The sequence below is a fragment of the Micropterus dolomieu genome, linkage group LG01 (genome assembly GCF_021292245.1).
Source record: "Micropterus dolomieu isolate WLL.071019.BEF.003 ecotype Adirondacks linkage group LG01, ASM2129224v1, whole genome shotgun sequence".
In the NCBI taxonomy this organism is placed as follows: domain Eukaryota; kingdom Metazoa; phylum Chordata; class Actinopteri; order Centrarchiformes; family Centrarchidae; genus Micropterus; species Micropterus dolomieu.
This window is the reverse complement of record NC_060150.1, coordinates 6,775,185-6,795,222: the sequence shown is the minus strand read 5'-3', so window position 1 is coordinate 6,795,222 and position 20,038 is coordinate 6,775,185. Positions and strand designations below refer to the sequence as shown.

The window sequence follows — 20,038 nt, the reverse complement described above, 5'->3', positions numbered from 1 at the left end:
ATAAGTCAAGGCCAGTCTGTTAGCAGAGCCCCCACTGGGATCCTGGATCAATCTTACTGCAGAGCATAACAGAAAGTAAACCATGCCAAATACAGTAATGATTTACTTATTTATGGGCTATGGATTATGAAAAGCTGCTGCAGCAACACGTTACAATAACTTTTACAATAATAAAGATTAAAGACACTTTAACACCACACTACGGCTGCAACAAACAGTTATTTTTTAGATTTCATTTAATCTGCAGTTTATTTTCTTAAATTAATCCATTAATGTTTGATCTACAAAATGTCAGAAAACAGTGAAAAATGCACAGCCCATTTCCCAGAGAACTGTTCAAAACCCAAAGAGAGTTCATTTTCATATAAGAAAAGCACCAAATCCTCATATTTAAGAAGAAATTTCCTTGAATTAATCGATTCTCAAAATTGTTTAATTACTGTCAATCAACTAATCGTCTCAGCTCTACCACACAGCTATGAAGTAATTTGTCAAAACTCAAAAAGCCTTATAATCATATACTTTATGAACGTACAACAATGCAATTCAATAACCTCATCAAGTTTCTTTTCTCTTTCAAGTTTAATTTAATGTAGGTCAGGGTGCAAACCACAAGGGAGTTAATAAGATTTGAGCTCCTTTTTTTTTGGGGGGGGGGGGTCTCTAAAACATTGACAATCTTTGCCATGCATTTCTATTTTCATCCTGGATCATGTTTAAAAGACTATCATTAATGTATGATTCATGCACAAGGGTGATTCATCACTAATTCACTTTAATAAAGATACCAGCCTCATGTTTGCTATTCTTGTGATCGCCGTAGAAGCACGGCGGTGCGATTTCATAAACGTCACTCATTTCTCTCAACTCAAAAATCAGAAAACACTAACTTTCTTGGTCCCACTCAGTCTACATGACGAATCAACACAATTCATTTAAAGGGGCATTATGGAGTTTCCAGCGGCCACTAGCGGTGCGGTTCTAACATTGCCACCAGGTGTGTGCTCGTACGCGTGCTTGCTTGAAGTCATGAGCGAGCATAATCCGAAACACAACCACTTTCATACAGAAATCCCACAATAAACGCAGGAACACCAGCATGCAGGTTGCGGCTTTTCTCCAGATATGTTCAGGTTCTGTTACTTAAACGTTCCCGTCTCAGAGGCAGATCAACACCGGCGCCGCATCAGCGCAGCAAGCCGCATATCGGCTTAATACTCCCGAAAAAAGGCAGAGTGACAGCGGCTATAGACAGACAGGGAGAACAGACAGAGCTGGAAACTCAGGTGAACTCCCACTGCAACGTTACAGTAATATTTTTATCAGCTGAAGGTTGAACTAATCCACGCTCGTTACATGATCATGGTACATTTACTGCATTTAGCCAACGTGCTACATCGTTAGCTCGCCTGCTGCTTTTCAGTAACCATCTTTACTATTTGTGAATCTGTCACCGGAAGCTCAGCAGTGTCAGCACAGTTACATGTACTGGATGATAATGAAACGGTTAGTGAGCTGGACTGAATGTTATAATGAGATTGTGTCACACTTTATCGACCGCAGTAAGTAACTTTACTGTAACTAGTGATAGTGGATGGCCCTTCCTTCCTCTGGGTTGTTGTGACCGTTCTGTTGCAGTGTTTTATGTTATGTGGGTCACGTTAGTTACAGCGACTGAGAGGTGGAGAAGCTGTGTACCTGAGTATTGGTAAAACCACAATAAACAAACTGAATGTGACGAAGAAAACAGCGGCAGGTCCGAGCTATTGTAGCGTTAGCTGACTGCTCCTGGCTGCATCCCTATAGGCTACCTTTAGTAAACAAATCGCTCCACATTTGCTTTTGCCGTTACATACTTTCTTGCAGGCTAAAAACAGTGGTACACAGGATAGTGACATGGGTGGCGTTAGTTGGTGAAGTAACGTGGAAAGCATATAACTTTGCACCGGATAACATTAGCAACTGCTCACCATTAGCCTGCGAGCTAACGCGACTTTCTCTGTGTTTCTCCAGCTTTACTAATGCTCACTTTGTTCTTACTCGACATCCTCTGAACCTGTTTGGTCTGATGGGCTTCAGCACATAAACCTTTATTGTTGTTTTGTATCTTTACTTATGGTGTAAGTGGACAGCATGTCGTTAGCTTTCGTGTTGTCGCTGTAGCCTGAGAGAGGCTCGGGAGCGCGCACAGAGCTGAATCCGACCCGGAGACCTCACATTAAAAGCAGAATAGTGGCTGATGCAAGCAAGTGAGTTTTGAGCCCATTGACAATAAGGCAATGACAATTTGATTTATTAAAATCAAAGACTTACATATAGCCCCTTTAAGATAAAGCACCAGGAGGCGTTGGTTATTTTTACAACCATTTACAAAGGCTAAACCCGCAGCTCATTTGCTGCTTGTCATCCTCTCTCTCTCTCTCTCTCTCTTTTTCCCCAACATTTCCTGTCTCTCTTCAGGTGTACTATCAAAAATAAAGGCTAAAATCACCCCCCCAAAAAAGATAAAGCACAAAAACTTGTACAGCAAGCAGGACCCACCTTTCCAACTGAGCTGAGTGTGAGAGTGAGTTTTTCCGATGTTAATGATACTGACAGCAAGGCTTGCAATAGCTTGAGTGAAAGCAACCTCTCATCGCTCCTTGTAGATCTTAATAGACCCCCTTTGGCAAGATTCGGCCCAACACCCTGTATCACCAACTATAGGAAGTGAGCTCCATCTAAGCCGTGGCATAGTTCTGCTGTAGTTCACTGTGAGGCAGAATGTAATAGAAAATGCAGACGAATGTGCATAAGGAGACAGATGGTGACATGTAATAGCCAAAGCCTCAGGCTTGGAAAGCTTAGCAAAACAAAATGAACCAAGGGCAAACCACAGACTGGATTCATTCTCATTTTTAGCTATTTCTTCATGTGCTTTTTACAGGGATTAACACCAAAGAAGGGAAATTACAGCTAAAAGCACAGACAATCCATCTTACAGAAACTGTAATCGGATTTGTTTAGAACCCCCTCTTGCTGCTGAAATCTCTACCAACCTGGTGGTACGGTCATCTGAACTCTGGCCGACAAACCGCTTATATGCGGGTCTGTGGTTTGCTTTTAAATGGGCAGCATGACCCTAAATGTATTTTATTAAAAAAAAGAGAGTTACAAGCACATAAAGTGCAACAACCCAAACTTTCAGATCAGACGAGAAAGAAAAAGAAAATAAACATTTTATGTGACAGTAGAATACATGACCCCTTTTAAAATGTTTGAGTGTGACTGAAACTGGATTTTCGAGCCTATATAATAAATATTACATATATTTTTGATAACCAAACAAGCCCAAGTGTCTATAGCCATGCTAAAAGCGCTTTGAGACTGCAGTGGTGCTAAGGTCAGCATGCTAACATGCCCACAACAACCACTAACTTAGTGCTAATTAGTCACATTTGCTAGAGCTACGCTGCTAGTGCAGCTAAAAAGTCACCAATAACTAATAACACACCTTTGCATTTTTGCATTTATATTATATTCCTCCATTTTTGTAGTTTGTGGTTAACTACTGGTCAACATATATGCAGATATATATCTGTGATAGGCTAATGGCTAGTGATGTTGGCATATCTTATGCAGACTGTAGCAGTCTGTAAGTATTTGCTGCTATTTTAATACATTTTTCCCATTAGGTTTTGCCCAATATCAACATTACTCTGGTTCTTGATTAGAGGATCATTTAGAGCACCTGTTACACAGGGTGTGGGGACTGACTCCTCGGCAGTGAGTGAATACAGCTGGGTGATTCACTCTGGGCAAATCAGGGTGTGACGACGCCCACTCTGGAAGGCATTAGAGGAGGAGCATACCTGCACACCTGGGGACTCTGGGGAAGCTTCTGGTATGTGTGCAAAATGCACGTTCACAGACAAAATCAACCTGTAGTGCTGTCCTTTGGGACCACCTGAGACCTCTTTGGCGGTCTCTTTTAAGTAATAGAGTATTCTAGACCTGAGTTCAGAGTGAGTATAGGGCCCTTAGTGCCTAAAGCAAGGCAGCCTTTGTGTCAAATGAGCAAATATTTCCTGCCCCACCATTACCTGCTGCCAGCAGGCCCGCATGTTTGTTTATTGGTTTGTTTTCATTTAAAACCCCTTTCCCATTTGTTTTTAAACCTTATTAAAGAGGAATTTTTTCCTTTAAAATACTTGTGAGACTTATTCTTGGAGGGTATTTTGTCTTTCATTTATTTGGTTGAGAACTGGGCTTCAGGCACTTTTCCCCTGAGGCCTCCAGAACCTGGCCTGTTTAGGTTTGGGTACCATCATCTGTTAGATGGCGCATGTTCTGTCTCATGTTAGTATGGCAAGTCATGTGCACAGCAAAGCAGTGCATTCAAAGTTACTCTATTGTCAACCTCAGCAACTTGGACTGCTTGCTTGGCAGACGCAGCTCCTGTCGGTCTCCTATAACCACATGGCAGCACAATATGTCACCTATTGTCGTGCAGAAGTCAGTTATACATACAAGGGAAAAGTCTTTCCATTAAATAATACAAGAAATGTGCCGCTATTAAGTGATCAAAAGTGTTAAGTCATTTGACTACCTGACACTTTCAAGTAATAGGGGTGCAAAAGTCATGAATCACAGACAAAACAAACCATTAGCGGCAATCAGGTAATTACCAAGTGGGAGAATAATATGTTCAGCATTAAGAGAGTTTTACACACACATAAGCAATATTTTTTCCATTTCTTTATAAATCAAATATTGCTGACTAAATAAGCAACAAGCAATTCTTGGCTATAACTTACTAAGAGTTGAACACACAAACTCGGCACCTTCACATCTGGTCTGATTGAAAGTGATTAAACAGTCCTAATGGTGCACTGAAACACGTAACATCTTGTTTTTCCCAGCTGTGCGCTGCCTACTTCAAACCAGTGAGAAAGAAACCACGAACAGAAATGAAGAAATCTCTCCAAATGGTTCAGACTTTGGCCAAAAATATTGAATACATGTAGGATTCCATTGTTGGTAGTTAGAAGATCATGGAGAAAATAGGTTTTAGCGCCTTTTTAAAAAAATTTCTTTAGTAATAATATGAGAACTAGAAAATAAACTTTTTAGTCTGTCACAGAATTAAGTCAACCTGTCATGGGAATTATTGGTTTTACATTTGTTGCTAAAGTTTAGCATTTGTTTGCAGTGATGTTTCTGTAGGTGGCATGATAGCCACCTACAGAAACATCAAGCCCCATGGAGAAAGATATCAAAGAAGAGAACACACTGCACACACAGTTAATTATCCCCTGTGTTATTTAACCACAGAGGATCATCTATAGCTTGGAGGTGGCATACTTAACTGCCTTTTGTGGTTTTAAATTGTCATGGATGTTTGGTTAAATTACACCCAGGGCCTCCACAAGGCTGAAAAGGTAAAGCGTCTGCCCCTCCTCCAACCTCCACTGCACTTTCAAATGCTGAGAAATCACATTGGGGTCTGATTTGTGTCCTGTTTAGACCAACATACAAAGATAACACTGCACAGGCAATTATAATAATCAGATTATGGGGATGAGAACAGTGTGGACCTGAATGCTTTGTAAAATCAAATATATTCCGCACATACATGACTTCATGTTGATACAGTATGTGTGTGGAATAAACTGTACTGTAGGGGTTAAATCCTCTCACCTGTTTCCAGGAAATACACTCAACCTTCAAAAAGAAAAAAAAGGTCAACACTGGTTTTACTGCCTAGCTGGGAGATCTGTCTCCAATTTAATACAGGTTATACCCGTGAAGCAGGACTAAAAAATGCTTTTCTGTGGGTGTTCTGTCATAATAAACATATTTATTCAAACCATAGTGACTAAACCTATTATATATATATATATATATATATATATATATATATATACACACACATTTTTTATTATTTATTTATTTTTTGCATGTTAAAGGGTAATTTGGATAAATCACTCTGAGAGTTTAATTCCCATGAACCTCTGCTTTTGTCAGCAGCAGATAAAATCACTCCCATCACTGATTACATGTGTTAGGAGTTCAGGGTATGTCGAAGGTGTTAAAGCCACGAGTGAGGATTTTCAGGACTTCCTGTCTGCGAAAATGGCTGCTATTTAATTTGCGATGATTTAGCATAAATTCTTGCCAGCGGTGAGATAATCCGTCTAGGGATGCTGCTGCTGCTATCAAAAGAGAACCAAAACAATACCATCGCAGTCAGAACGGAAATCTGGGTCCTCCTGAAGATGTGTGCTGGCAGTTGCCAAGGTAACTGCTTTTTCTGCTTTTCATTAGAGCTCAATGGGTACTGCCCTGCTCTCTGTTGGTTTTCTGTTTGTGTGCACGTTTTTAAGCGTGCATTCAGCCCTGTGTGCGTGCATGTGCTCAGCGTGAAAAGGGAAGCGTATGAGAGCAAATTGAGTTAGTCAGGAAGCAGGCCTGGAGTCTGATTTGATCAGTCTAATGTGTGATCAGTGTGAATGGGAACCTGGCACTCAAAAAGCCTCTGTCGCCATGCAGCTTAGTCTGCTTCAAACAATGTACTGAAGCCCAGAGACACAGACAGGAAAGACACCAAGCTGCCAACCCTTTCCACCAGGGCTTTGTGCCTGCAACTGATTTCAGCCCCGGCCTGGCCGTTAGTACACACAGCATATCACCCCTCCCATCCAGCTTAGGTGTTACATTGGCCAACACTTGAATTATTATAATTTCACAGATATGAAATCAAGGAGAAGGTGGTCATGATTATTTGGATAGGTACAGTTACGTAGAGAAAATACACCAAGAAGATGTTGTCTGCCAGTGCTTACATGCAACTCCTATAAAGCCTAAAAATTCAAACGCTGACGCTAGCAGATAAGTGTCAGCAACACAGGCATCTGAATTTCACCACAATGATTGCTATTATACAAGAGGTGTGTGTGTGTGTGTGTGTCCACCAACATAAAGCTGACACATCAGGTGGTCTTACTATTAATGTGATTATTAATATTAACTATTAATACTATTAATGTTATCCACGTTTTCTGCTCAGAAAATGAAAGCTAGTTAGCCTAGCTTGAGTGGAGACAAGTTATGTATGCATAGAACCGTTAGCACCGATTCCCACCGGACAATACTTTTTATTCACGTTATCTAAAAACCTGCTGAGACACCAGAAGCTCCCCCACATACGCAGTGTTGTTTTCGTTACAAATAATAGAAGCTAGTTTAAGCAGTCTTTCTTTCATGGTTCCAGATGTGGGGATGCCAAATGACCGGGCTGATTGAACACACTTAAAACTCTGAGAAATGAGTAGTTCTGTAACCTTTTGTATGCTCTTTGTACATTACTCCATAATTTGAAGGTTGGTCAGCTAACAAGCAACAATGCCACATTGTACTAATCAAATTACCAGTACTCAGAACCAAAAATTCAAGCCCCCAGGAGAACACTAATACAGGGCTGCTATTACTGCAAAAAGTTAGTACAATATATTTCTTCTTTTTGGTAAATGCTAGAAATTGCAATATGGCCTTGAACAATTTTTCAAATTGCAGGTGCAATATTTGTTAAAGGCAAAATGTGTCAAAATACCATTTTTATATTAAATGTTATGCTGCAGAAATGTCCTGGCCTACACATCATTTTCAGACATAAGAAAACATACTTGCAAAAATCACATTAATTAAAATGTGTTTTTCAATAAAAAAATTTGAATAATCATGGAAAAATTATCATTCCCTCCAATACTGCTATATCAGTCAAACTAATCGCAATTAGATTTTTTTTTTTTTTTAACAGCGTTCAGCCCTAGTAAATACAAATAGAACAATAACTACACAAATTAAAACAAACACCAAGGTTTCTTTTTCGGATTTTTGTGAATTTTAAATGCTTATGTGCTCCTACGTCGTGTTTCTGTCCAACACATAAAATAATCGGCAGGTTGGAAAAGTGTGCATCTGATGCCTTCGGGGGGTGGGGGGGCTGCTGCTGCTGCTGCTGCTGCCTCCACCTGTGTGCTGTCATGAAGCATGCATCAATCTGAGAGCGAAAAAACATTTTCAAATCAAATAGTGGAGAGGCCGCGTCTCAACGGTGAGTGTGGGGGTGGGGGGTGTCGCACTGTTTCATAATCTACTGATGTTGCAAACAGCAGCTAGTGAGCTGTTCTACATGTGAAAGGATGAGGAGAATTACTGAGCTATTTGAGTGCTCAATGCAATAAATTAGCAGCCACAGAGAGAAATTCATGATGTAATGAGATGACCCTTGTTTAAAACTACAAAGACTTTCTCTCTGCTTTGCTTCAGGGGGGGATCCACAGCTCAGCTTAGATGGATAACGTACCCCGCTGTAAATTTTGTGTTGTAAAAGCGGGTCAGCTTTGGTCATTCCAGCAGCTCACAGGCAGCGGCTGTTTCAGGCTGACAGCTCCTGTAAATCTGTCATGCAAAGCAGCTCTTCCTCCATTCTGCTTCGCCCTGGCGCAGGGCTTCCCCTCACCATTCAAATTCACATGCCTGTCATCTGACACAGATGACTGTGGGAGAACCTGACAAGAGGAACCACTGAGCAGCAGAGGGAATATCAGTATTTGCTCAATATTCATTCAATAGGATCATTGTTGTCTTTAACACTGAGAATTTTTTCCTGTTTGAGACTCAGTTCACAACCTGGACAAAGAACTAACATGACTCCTAAGCAGCTGCTGCAACATAAAATGATAGAAGGAAACAACAATCAAGGCTTTCCTAATCCACTTTCATCTGTTACAAAACTTCAATCACCTGCTAAGATTTTAAAAACTGATTCCAAAAGTTTCTGCTTTTTTTTGTATCAAATGATAACAAAGCAAAAATTGGAGACATAATTGGAAGTTGTGCTTCCACTGATGCTGAGAATAATTGATTTAAAAGTAATTGCAAAAAATTGGAGGCAAAAAAGGAAAACAAAGTATAGAAAAATGAAAAGAATTAGTAATGTTGCAGCCCGTCCTCATGAGAAAAACAGACCTGTAGGTCGATTATGCAGTAACTTATTACGACCCATATTTTTGTGTTCTTGTTAGGCCATGAACTCTAGTGGCCTAGTGGAAATCAGGTGACGAAGAGTGACAAAGTCCACGTACGGAGGTGGTGGGCTGGATGGATTTGTTAAGGAAACTAAAGACTTTTACCCAGGAGAGTAACATATTTCAAATGTTTTGTAGTTGACTTACATAATACTAATTACATACTTATTTTAACCCAAACCACAATCTTTTCTTAAACCTAACCAAGTAGTTATGTTGCCTAAACCTTACCAAACTACAACCGCATAACAACTATTACGTGTTAATTGTCACTGTGGCATAAAGTACTTAAGGTCAGCTACGCTTGTCGCTCGACTGATACTTACAATACAACTTGTTTTTGTTTTGGACACTTGATAATCAACCTATTTTAATGTTTAGGTAAGAGGACTTGTTGTGTCAACATTAAAACATTGACTAAATACATTAGCTGTGTTCCTTTTAAAAAAAATAAAAATAGTAATTAAGTAATCTCGTGTACCGCTGCCACGATCGCTTAGTTTGTTTGCATTATTGTGTAACCCAATACCAAAGTCACACAATAACAAACTAACCGACCGATGCAGCGGCTTTGACGAGAGCGATGTAGTGACTGTTTCTGGTTAAACAAAAAGGTCGCTTTTAAAGGTCCATCCCTGTAGGATCCATTTTCAGTGTTGTCAGACACTTGTACTGTCAATCTGAGCCTGTGAGTGGCAAAAACAAGCATTTCAGTGGACGTACTTTGACAGGGCGCAATTGCCCGCAAGGATTACGTTGCAGCCCTGTTTCGCTGCTGCAAAGTGCGGCGCTCGCTCAGTACTCAGTGTTTCCTCTATATGCATTCAGCAGCGAAAATTTCCCACGATCATTAAACTATGCACTACAAATGTTTTCACTGGCACACTGTGCGAGCTCGGCAGCACTCAGTGCTCGGCTCGCTTCCTCTCCTCGTTCTATGCGGAACATGCATGACAGATGGTGTTATAAGAGCAGCGTAACTCTGAAGCGGAAGGTGCGTAGCGAGTGTGTCAGCTTCTCAAGACCAAGAAGTCTGTTGTTTCCCACCTGCTGGAAAAGTGAAGCCGGTTAGCGCTAAGTTAGCTAACATCTCCCCTCCCTTTCAGACTGCCCAGCTTAGCAGCTTCTACAGCAGCTACACAGCTGCTATGTAACTTAACATTAGCTCATTTTATAGAAAGTAACTGGAAGCTGTATTTTATTACTGCCTACTTGTCCAATGTTGAGAACATCAGGTACAAACTTAGACTAAACTGACATAGCCTGCAGCTCTGTCCTGTACAGACTGATTAAAACTAGTTTTCAGTCCTTGGAAAAGTGGTTTTGGAAAAGAGAGGACGGGGGTGACTGGAGGAGCTGAGGTTAGTAAAGCTAATTAGTGATGCAAACTAGTCCTTTTAAGCTAATGGGGAGACATTTCTTTTTGGATTTTAATGTGCAAAATGTGCACAATGTAAAATGTGCTGTTTGCTGGACCAATTTCAAAAAATGTTGTCCCGATTATATTTAGTTTCTTTGCAATTTCTACCCATTTCAATGGATACATGCATAGCATGGCATGAATATGAATATTGATGCTGCATATTAGTCTAAACTTCATCCAAAAATTTGGTGGACACCTTAAACCAGCAGTAATTTTTTTTGTTATGTTTGCTAAGCTGAGCTAGCTTCATATCTATCTTATATGATATAACATGTTAATTTATGAGCTTTAGAAGCGGGACTGTGCAAGGCATTCCAAATGCTTTTAGTAAAATGTGTCTAATGTAATAACAATGATGCAGTACCAAAACAAAAGACATGAAACCACTCAGCCAATTAGGATGACCAGACGAGCAGTTGTCCCGACCCCTTTCCGGTTTGTCCCGAAAATTAGACCCAACATGAGTTTTGATTATAGCCTAATTAAACATAGCCTACTGATCGTTGTATAGTTCTCTCGCTCCAGCGGGGTTGCAGGTTATCTGGACATTTTGTCAACAGCGTTGTTATATCTACAAAGTAGGCTAACACTTGTTGTGCTCTTTTCCCATTTTTGTTTTCTTGTGATTAGTGGAATTTACAGTCCCGAGAACAGGGAAAGTGTAGCTTCAGGCAGCCACGGCACAGCGGAGAGATCTGACACGTCAGATGTGACACTGCACTGATGACATGAATAAAATAAATTATATCCACAGCTCTGTTTTTCCTATTAACAGACAGGTGACTTCATGAACAAAATAATTAATTTAAGCATTGTGTTTTGATTTTCACGTGTGTTAATGTTCATTGACACTCAATGTACCGGTAGCCAGACACCCCCCCCCCTCCCGTCCCGAATCTCACCCATTCTCATCTGGTCACCCTACAGCCAATAGCTTCCATCCCTGAACTACGCTTCACATATAGCTAAAGCTCCAAGATAACTGTATTCATGTTGGTTTAAGCTCCCGGGTATGTAAAAACTTTAAGTCAACATGCCAGCTAAGTATCAGCACTCTCTTCGCAGCAGGACGGTGTTGTCACACAGACACAGCAGCTATAAAGTGGAATGACAGGGACGGCTATAAAAAGCATATGAGTCAGCTGCAGAGTGAGATCCCAGTTAGAAGCTGAATGACACAGATCATTACCACTCACACAAATCACGGCTGCGGTGGAACAGCGGCTCACACACTACCTGGACTATTTTCAGCAGCATTTCTTAGTTTGATGAGAGGAATTTGTTTGAGCACCGTAATGTACTGAGCATGCAAAATATTAAACCGGGATCCCTGAAACTAAATCCCCAGAAATAAGGACTTTTTTTTCCCGATGGAACTCAAGATGGGGCCACCTGGTCTGTTTCATGATTAGGTGCTCCAAAATTGAAAGAGCATTTTCAGATATTACACACGCACAACAACAACAAAAAAAAAAACATACTCAATCCTGACAAAATGTTGTTGACAGGACTTTGATGCACTCACAACTTAAATCTCAGTGGCTGCCTCGGGTCAGTGACGCAACCCTCGGATAATCCAGCAGGATGGGGATGCATACGGGTGTCTGTCTTCCTGCATTGATGTCTGCACTTATTACATCCCGGTCCCCAGTGATGTAACTTATCCAGGCGCTGTATCTGTGCTTCTGGAAAATGACACACTCAGGCAGAGCGTTCTCATCAAATAATATGGTTTGCAATTCAGTGCAACCCTTGTTTTTGTACAATCACACTGTCATCTTCTACCAACAAGTGCTCCCTCGAACAAACGGGGTCACAGAAGGGCTGCAGTGGAGGACTACAAATTTCAGTGAGCTTAAAATGGCTTCACATGTCAGGTTATTTTCTGAATAAGATTCTGCCAAGCAATGGCCTGAGGGTTGGAAACTGGAAGGGGAACTCAGTCCTAGCTATAGTTACTGCTAAGATAAATGACACGTCTGACACAGCAAGGCTGACTGACTTGACACTCCACATAGTGAGAAACGAGCACAGACATGATAAGATTCTGGAAAGTGTCAACATAAATACAGATCAAATTTACAGATCTATTCAATATTATCAGAGCTAGTTGTTTAATAGTTAAATTGCACTGTCCAAAATGCAACAGGACACTGAGCATATTTAAAGTTAAAATCCTTAAGATTTTCAGCGTCTACAGTAGGGGATTGCGATATAGTCTACTATAATCTTAATTGTTTTAACGATGTTTGAGCAGAAACTATCGAGTAGGCTACATCACACACATTGCAAAAAACTGGGTTATACATGCAGTAGCCTACACGTGTGCCGGAGTGAATCAAGGAATAACTGCTAAAAAAAATTAATGAGAAAGTGAGTGAACGGCGCCAGGAGATAAAACACTGACACCACTGGCCTCGCCGTCTAACATGTCATTTAAACAAATTTTCGCTTGAATCACTGGACGTGGATCAACCTCACTCGCATGGAGCTGGTTGTTGCCGTCAAAAGACCACGAACTAACCACCGCACGGATTATCAAGAATTTGAAAAGCTTCGGGAGTCAGCTGTCCAAAACAGACCTGAACGAGCCAAGGTACCAGCACAAACGCACCCTGCGGTTCAGACGCCGCGACAGTGATGATGACCGAATCAAAGCCACTAAGACAACAGCTATGACAGAAGTAAGGGCTAAAATATCATTTTCGAGTGGCCTTTTATTGTGGCCAGCTTAAGGCACACCTGTGCAATACCCATGCTGTCTGATCAGCATCTTGATATACCACACCTGTGAGGTGGATGGATTATCTTGGCAAAGGAGAAGTGCTCACTAACACAGATTTTGACAGATTTGTGAACAATATTTGAGAGAAATAGGCCTTTTGTGTTCATAGAGAAAGTCTTAGATGTTTGAGTTCAGCTCATGATGAATGGGGGCAAAAACATAATTTTGTTCAGTGTATATTTAGTCACAAAACAGCATTGTGAGACTTAGTGATACATCAATAGTATTGACAAGCTTCCAGTAACCCCGAACAGTTTAACTGGAAATGCCCTGCAGAGTACACAGCATTATGGGACGTCTGAGCAAGAGGTCTGACTGACAATGGACATGGAGGGTTGGATTCACCTATCAGGACATCGCATCCATTTCCCTGAACCATGTCTTGTAGATTAGTTCTGAGGAAAACATTGTCATGAATGTATATGGTAGGATTTGTTTTCAGCCTGGTCTGGCATGCAGGCGCAACACTGAATCGGATGGATTTCAAAACAGGTAGATCTGAGAATTGCCTTTCCACTGATGTAAAAATCCTATTGACTGTGGGAAACAACCCCAATTTCCAGTAGATGCGAATTTGTTTCGCAGGTTTGGTTTCATGTTGAGTAGATTAAGCAGTGCTCTGATCGCAGGATCCCTCTTGGCTCAGTTCCAGCTCTGCAGCTCTGTTCTCCGAAGGTTTAAAGAATTCATTTTCAGCTGGATCAGAGCTCTGGGAGGCTGCTGAATAGGTCAGGGTGGCTCTGCTTTCTCTATCGATGTAGAGCCTGCTGACTGCAGGAGGCTTGACCTAAGCCCAGGACATATTGACTGAACAACTCTGAGATGTCGCTCCATGATAAACACAGCCGAAAAAATGCTGAGTGGGGGCTTTGACACAAACCAAAACAAACTGGACTGAGCTCAGCTGTACTGTTAGTTATATGTATTTTAAGTGAGCAAATACTATCAGCCCCTGTTCATCCTCAACTCAACCCTGTTTGTGTGTAAGCTACTTCACCAGATTACACTGGAGTACTGGAAACCTAAATTCAAAGTGGACAACACATCATAGCACCATAGCGTGAGCACCAAACTGAAGCATTAACATGGCGCAAAAGTACACATTCATCCTTTTCTGACTGATTTGGGTTTGCACTGGTGTTTTTAGCTAATCTTTTACCTGAGGTCATATTCGACCTCACTTCGGTATTAGTTAGTTCTACTTCTTAGAGTTCTGAGTTTCAGTGGTGGCAGCAATATTCTGATACTTCAGTTAAGTAAAAGTCGAAATACCACATTGTAAAAATACTTTTACAAGTAAAAGTCCTGCATTCAAAATGACTTGAGTAAAAATATCACCAGCAAAATTTACTTTAACATCAAAAGTACAAGTACCTGGCCTCTTTGTGTTAAAGTGTGAGTGTTAAATAATTGAGGCCCAAAGTTTATATTTTTTTAACGTATGCAGATCATCTGTGAGCACGAGCTATTTTCTTCTGCAACAAGATAAAACAACATCTTATTTTTATTAATTTTCTTGACTTTCCAATAAAAGTATAAAGTAGCAGAAAATTTAAATACTGAAGTATCGTACAAGTACCCTAACCTTTTAGCAAAGAATCTTTCTGTATTTGTCAAATGTCAGACTGTGTGAAAACTGTTAGATAAATGCAGTCTTAATTCTATATATTATATATAATTTCAGTTTTGTGTACAACAAGTCAACATTCTTTACTGCTTACCATTATAGAAAATGATTACGACTGAAACAGTTTTGAGCATGTCAGTTCTGTTTTGAGACTTTAATAAATGGGAACCTTTCCTTCAAGACAAAAAGAAGGGCAAATTAGTTTGTACCAGTTGCATAATGCAGCTTTGTATCAAACTGTTTGAGATTAACAACAGTGGACATGATGCAGCTTTTATTTACAACAGAACAGAGTTATTTGGAAGATTTAAATGAAGAAAATGGTATTAAAAGTGCCAAAGTGATTTACAGCGGCTCTGACAAAGACACGCTGGGTTCAGGCAGGGACCGGAGAGGTGTCAAGCTGGAGAGAAGCGAGAGGGAGGTCGGGCATCAGAGAGGCAACAGCGTGAAGAGAATATTTTCACATCTAACTCTGTGAATTAAGGATTTATTTCTAATAAAGAGTTGGTGATTGTTGGAACAGTGGAAAGACCACAACAGGTGAGTTTTATTGCGTTGCTGTCAAGTTTAAATAAAGTCTGTTTTGTGATGAGTTAACAAGTTCAGTCAACTTCTGTTTGATATGGAAACCATGTGTAGATTATATGTATTTCATTTCTTGACATTTTGTAAGTTTATTTTGTTTATTAGAGACTAAAAAAGCCATAAGAGCTTGTGTAACATGGCAAACTTGCTGCTCGCACACATCTCCCAGATGAAACAACTTGGACTATGGCCTCTCGAAACACAAGTGGCATTACAACACAGGACAGGGCTAGCTGGTTAGCATGCTAACTTCAGTAGACATCTGTGCAACACAATAGATAGTTTTTTTTCTTACATATTGTACCTTTTAAAACATTGAAAAATTAAAATAGCAACAGATTACACATGAAAATGCACATTCTTATCTTGAGACGTACTCATACATTTGGGAACATGTTAAAATAAGAATATATAAGAATAGATTCATGTTGTCGTATCATTCACTGTATGTGCTGACCCTCTGCGCTTTGGTCTCTTCAAAAAACAACATATGAGGGGAATTCACGATTTACTCACAAGGTAAATACTGTAAATGAAATTATTACCGGTAAAGTGTTGGAGGTAATGACAGTGAGGAAATGAGGAGGAACGACTGGCCAGAGCAGGGAGAGCAATCAGCGTGTGGATTTATTTGCTTGAAAGGGAGTGAACATGTGAAAGGTCACTGTGTGAGCGATGGAGGGCAGATAACTGCGGTCAAGACTGCCATCCTTATATAACACTGTCGGTGTTAACATTCAGCTCAGGCACGGCCTAAGAAAGAGTGAGGGTGTCATCACCGTTCTTTCAGGAAACCAGAACAAGGAACTGTCGCGCCTGTAACATTTTGAAAGTGCTGATGAATATGGGAACAAAACTTGAATAAAATAATGAAGTACCACACGGTTGTTGAAGACATTTACTCTTTGCCTGTCAAGAGAACAAGGCTAAGTCTATAGTCATGCTAGCAGCCCTCAGGCTGTGGTCGCTTTGCTATTGAGCTAAATGCTAACGCCAGCACGGCACCATGCTCACAGTGACAATGCTAACGTGCTGCTGTTTAATTTTTACCATGCTCACCATTTTAGTTTAGCATGTTAGCGCGCAAACATTTGCTAATTAGCTATTCAAACCAGTGAGAAGAACAAACAGAAGTCTCATGTGAAATGACCAAAACTGTATATAAATATATGCTATGTGTGTATATATCATGTTCATGTTGGATCCTATCAGTCATAGTGAGACAGTGAGAGGTGATAGAGAAAATAAGGGCCTCAAGTGTTACCTGTCGAAAAATATTACACATGACAGGTCGTCCTCCCATCCCTCGGTAGGCAGAGGTATGATCACATTATCCCATTTAAGGTGGGACACGCCGTCTTCCCGCATCATTTATTTCCCAAAAAATATGCCTAACTCTCTCAGGTGCCGGTTAAATGAAAGGAATAAGTGGAAATCACGGCCACAATTCATGCGAGCTATCACGGGGCTCGGAATAAGGTGGATTGGACAAATTAAAACCTGCTGGTGGTGCTACAGGAAAGGTCAGGAGTCTAAAACCAGTAGAGCTTAAACATTAAACCAATGGATCTGCTGTAAGTTTGGAATAAAACCTGTAGTATGGTATGTAGAGCTCTGGTATATTATACTTCAGAGATGTCACTAAAGCGATTCAGGATTGAATGATTAATGTACAAGGTCAAAATAGAAGTTAAACAGCCAAGAGGCCTCCAATGCCGCCCACCAGCTCCTGCGATGATACACCCCCTCGTCCTCCATCTCCCCCATCTTGACGGTCAACATAACAGCCTTGAAAACCAAACTCCCCACATCACTAAGAACTTTCCTGATATCTCGGAGCCATATTAGGGCTGTTTTTGAGCATGAAAGTGATACAGACTAGGATCAAGCGCTCCCATGTAAAATCTACTGTTATAACAGAGCTGAGAACTGTTGAAGGGATGGGAGAGGGGGCCCTCGGTGTGTCCTCAAACGGCAGCAGAGCAGCTCTCAACTCAGGTGGCCACTTGGCAGATCAGATGTGAAGATTTGGAGGAGAGGTCACACCGGAGCAACATCAGGACTGTGGGTGTACCAGGTGGCTCTGATAATTGTTTGCTATCCTCTCTGTCCTGTATTTTCCTGCCGCTCTCTCAGACATCACTGCCGACCACAAACCCTATCGGCCGGACAAGAACGTTGACCATTCTGCAAAACCATGAACACATTCAATAACGTTAGTTTTACATCATTCACACTCTTAATTTAGAAACTAGAATTGGAGTATTTACATTTTCCACTTTCCCTAAAAACAAATTGGGATAATCAATCTTCTCTACAAATTACAAGACATTATCTTATAGAATGAGTTATCAAACAGAACATAAAAGAACCGGTGCAAATAATTATTAAATAAATAAAAAAAACATTCTGCCAGTTGAAATACCTAATGTCTACACAGCGTGAATACAGAATGCAGGTTTTTGATAAATGTTCAGTTAATTTTCAAGGAAACACAAGGACTGGCGGAGCTAATTGTGTGGCCCTACTTTGTATTTAGTGCTAATGTTGGAATATATTAGCACTAAGCTGAGATGGTAAACATTATCATCCACGTTAGCATGCTGACAGCACCATTTAGCCGCACAGAGCTGCTTGAATGGCATTTGTTTATAGAAAGTGCAGCATCTGGCTAGCCAAGATGGAGATGTGCCCTATAGTGACGTTTAAAAATTAATACGCCAGTAGAACATGTCAATATTTACTGTAGGTACAAATACAACTGTCTGGGCTCTGAAATGCTGAAGGAGTGGTTTGATCCTTTTTTCCGACAGTAAAAATATTTCACTACTAGATTTTTAACCATAAAGTCCTTAATTAACAAAAACAAAGCAAAACAAAGGCAAAATTAAATAAAAATACAACTTTGATTGCTTACAGTTTCATCTTTTCTCTTTTGAAAGATAAGCTTGATACCACAGGTAAAGAGGGATGTTCTGTTAAGTACGTAGCAACAATATTCAAGGACAGGATATCACAGTTACATCTTATCTTACAGCTTAGATCTCAGAATATGATTAAATTTGATTTTCTTTGCAAACCACTACTGTTGGATGTTTAAGTGAAAGCTCACTGTGAAGTACCATTCAAGCAAGCCCAAATTAACATGGTTTATTTTGATGAAAGTTAATTTATACAATGTGATATGGAATAATATTTCAAACCCAAAGAAGGGTTTGTTTTGCTCACTGCTGTGAAACACTTTCAGGATCACACTATAGTCAAATTACCAACAAGTTGCCTTCTCCTTAAAGATTCAGTAAGAATCAGATGGTTTAGTGCTGAGGGCCACAAACCGGGTAGGGAAGTCAAGGATTACTGAGAGATGGACATGTGGGATTTGCTGACTGTGTGGCTCTGCTTGGACTGACATACATTCCACAATAGAAAAGAATAAAAATTACCCCTCAAGTCACCCAAACATCACTCTACAGTTAAAGTTGTACCTACAAGCCACATAATGATTTTGGCCCAGAAAAACTGGTTAAAAACTCATTACAGAAGGGCCATTACCTTAAATATAATTCTGAGCACCACATGCATTCAAAACTACATTTTGAAATATCAAAATCTGTATCATAAGGTCCAATAATCTACTGAGAGACAATTTTAGTCAGTCACTTGTGCCAGCAATCAACCAGGCAGAGCAGAGAAGGACAGTAATGTCTCATGTCTCATCGCCATGATAATAGAAAGAGCACGTTCATTGGACTGCCATGTTTAGATACCTGTTTTTTGTATCCTCAAATTTTACCTCCCAAACCTATTCAAAGTCTCTGCCAAGGCAAGGGATTTATTTAATCTCCTCTCTAGAGTGTAGCCTGAAATGATCCCAAAAGGAGGCATGGTTTGCAGTGGCTTGTATGAGACAGGAGAACTGTGTAAAAGGATTGTACCATTAGCGATTAGGCTAGCTAACTGACAGTTAGCAAACTAGCCAGCTCAGAGAGCGTTTTCCCCTCTTCAATAACTCTTTACTGAATGAAATGATCCTGAGAACAAAACGCGAGGAGTGGGTAAAATAGAAAGCAGTGTGGAGAGCCATTGTGACTGACTATCACTAGCGTTTTCCCAACTTGCTAGCATGTTAGCCATTAGCTTGCCAGCTACAGTAGTTTACTGAGTAGTCCTTACGTCACAGGCATCTAGCAATGCCTAATTCGCAACGATGAATTTCTGATGTGAGTGGCCTAGTTGACTTTTTGCTTCTATTTCCTGTTCTTACTTTCCAGTTTCTTCTCAGTCTTCTCGGCCACTTTTAGCAGAATAGGCTACAAGCAGAGAAGAAAGAAAATCTAATTCAGCAGCATGTAAAACATGAAAAATCCTTCTATCATAATGTAAATGTAAATATAGGTTATTTTGTTTTTACAGTATCCTGGGGTGGTAGTATATTAATATACTAAAAACCTGAGATACTGTTATAAATCATAGGTTGGGGGTGCAGTAAACAGTCTTACTGTTCATCAACTTCACATAACAGCAGCGTACATTGTGCATTAAGC

At 40.3% G+C, this 20,038-nt stretch overlaps 1 protein-coding gene across 2 annotated transcripts in view; it reads right to left on the bottom strand.

Annotated features, from left to right (window-relative positions):
• The window catches only part of nalf1 (NALCN channel auxiliary factor 1), a 37,048-nt gene that overhangs the window by 6,688 nt on the left and 10,322 nt on the right, over positions 1–20,038 (bottom strand). The gene's annotated exons all lie outside the window — the stretch shown is intronic.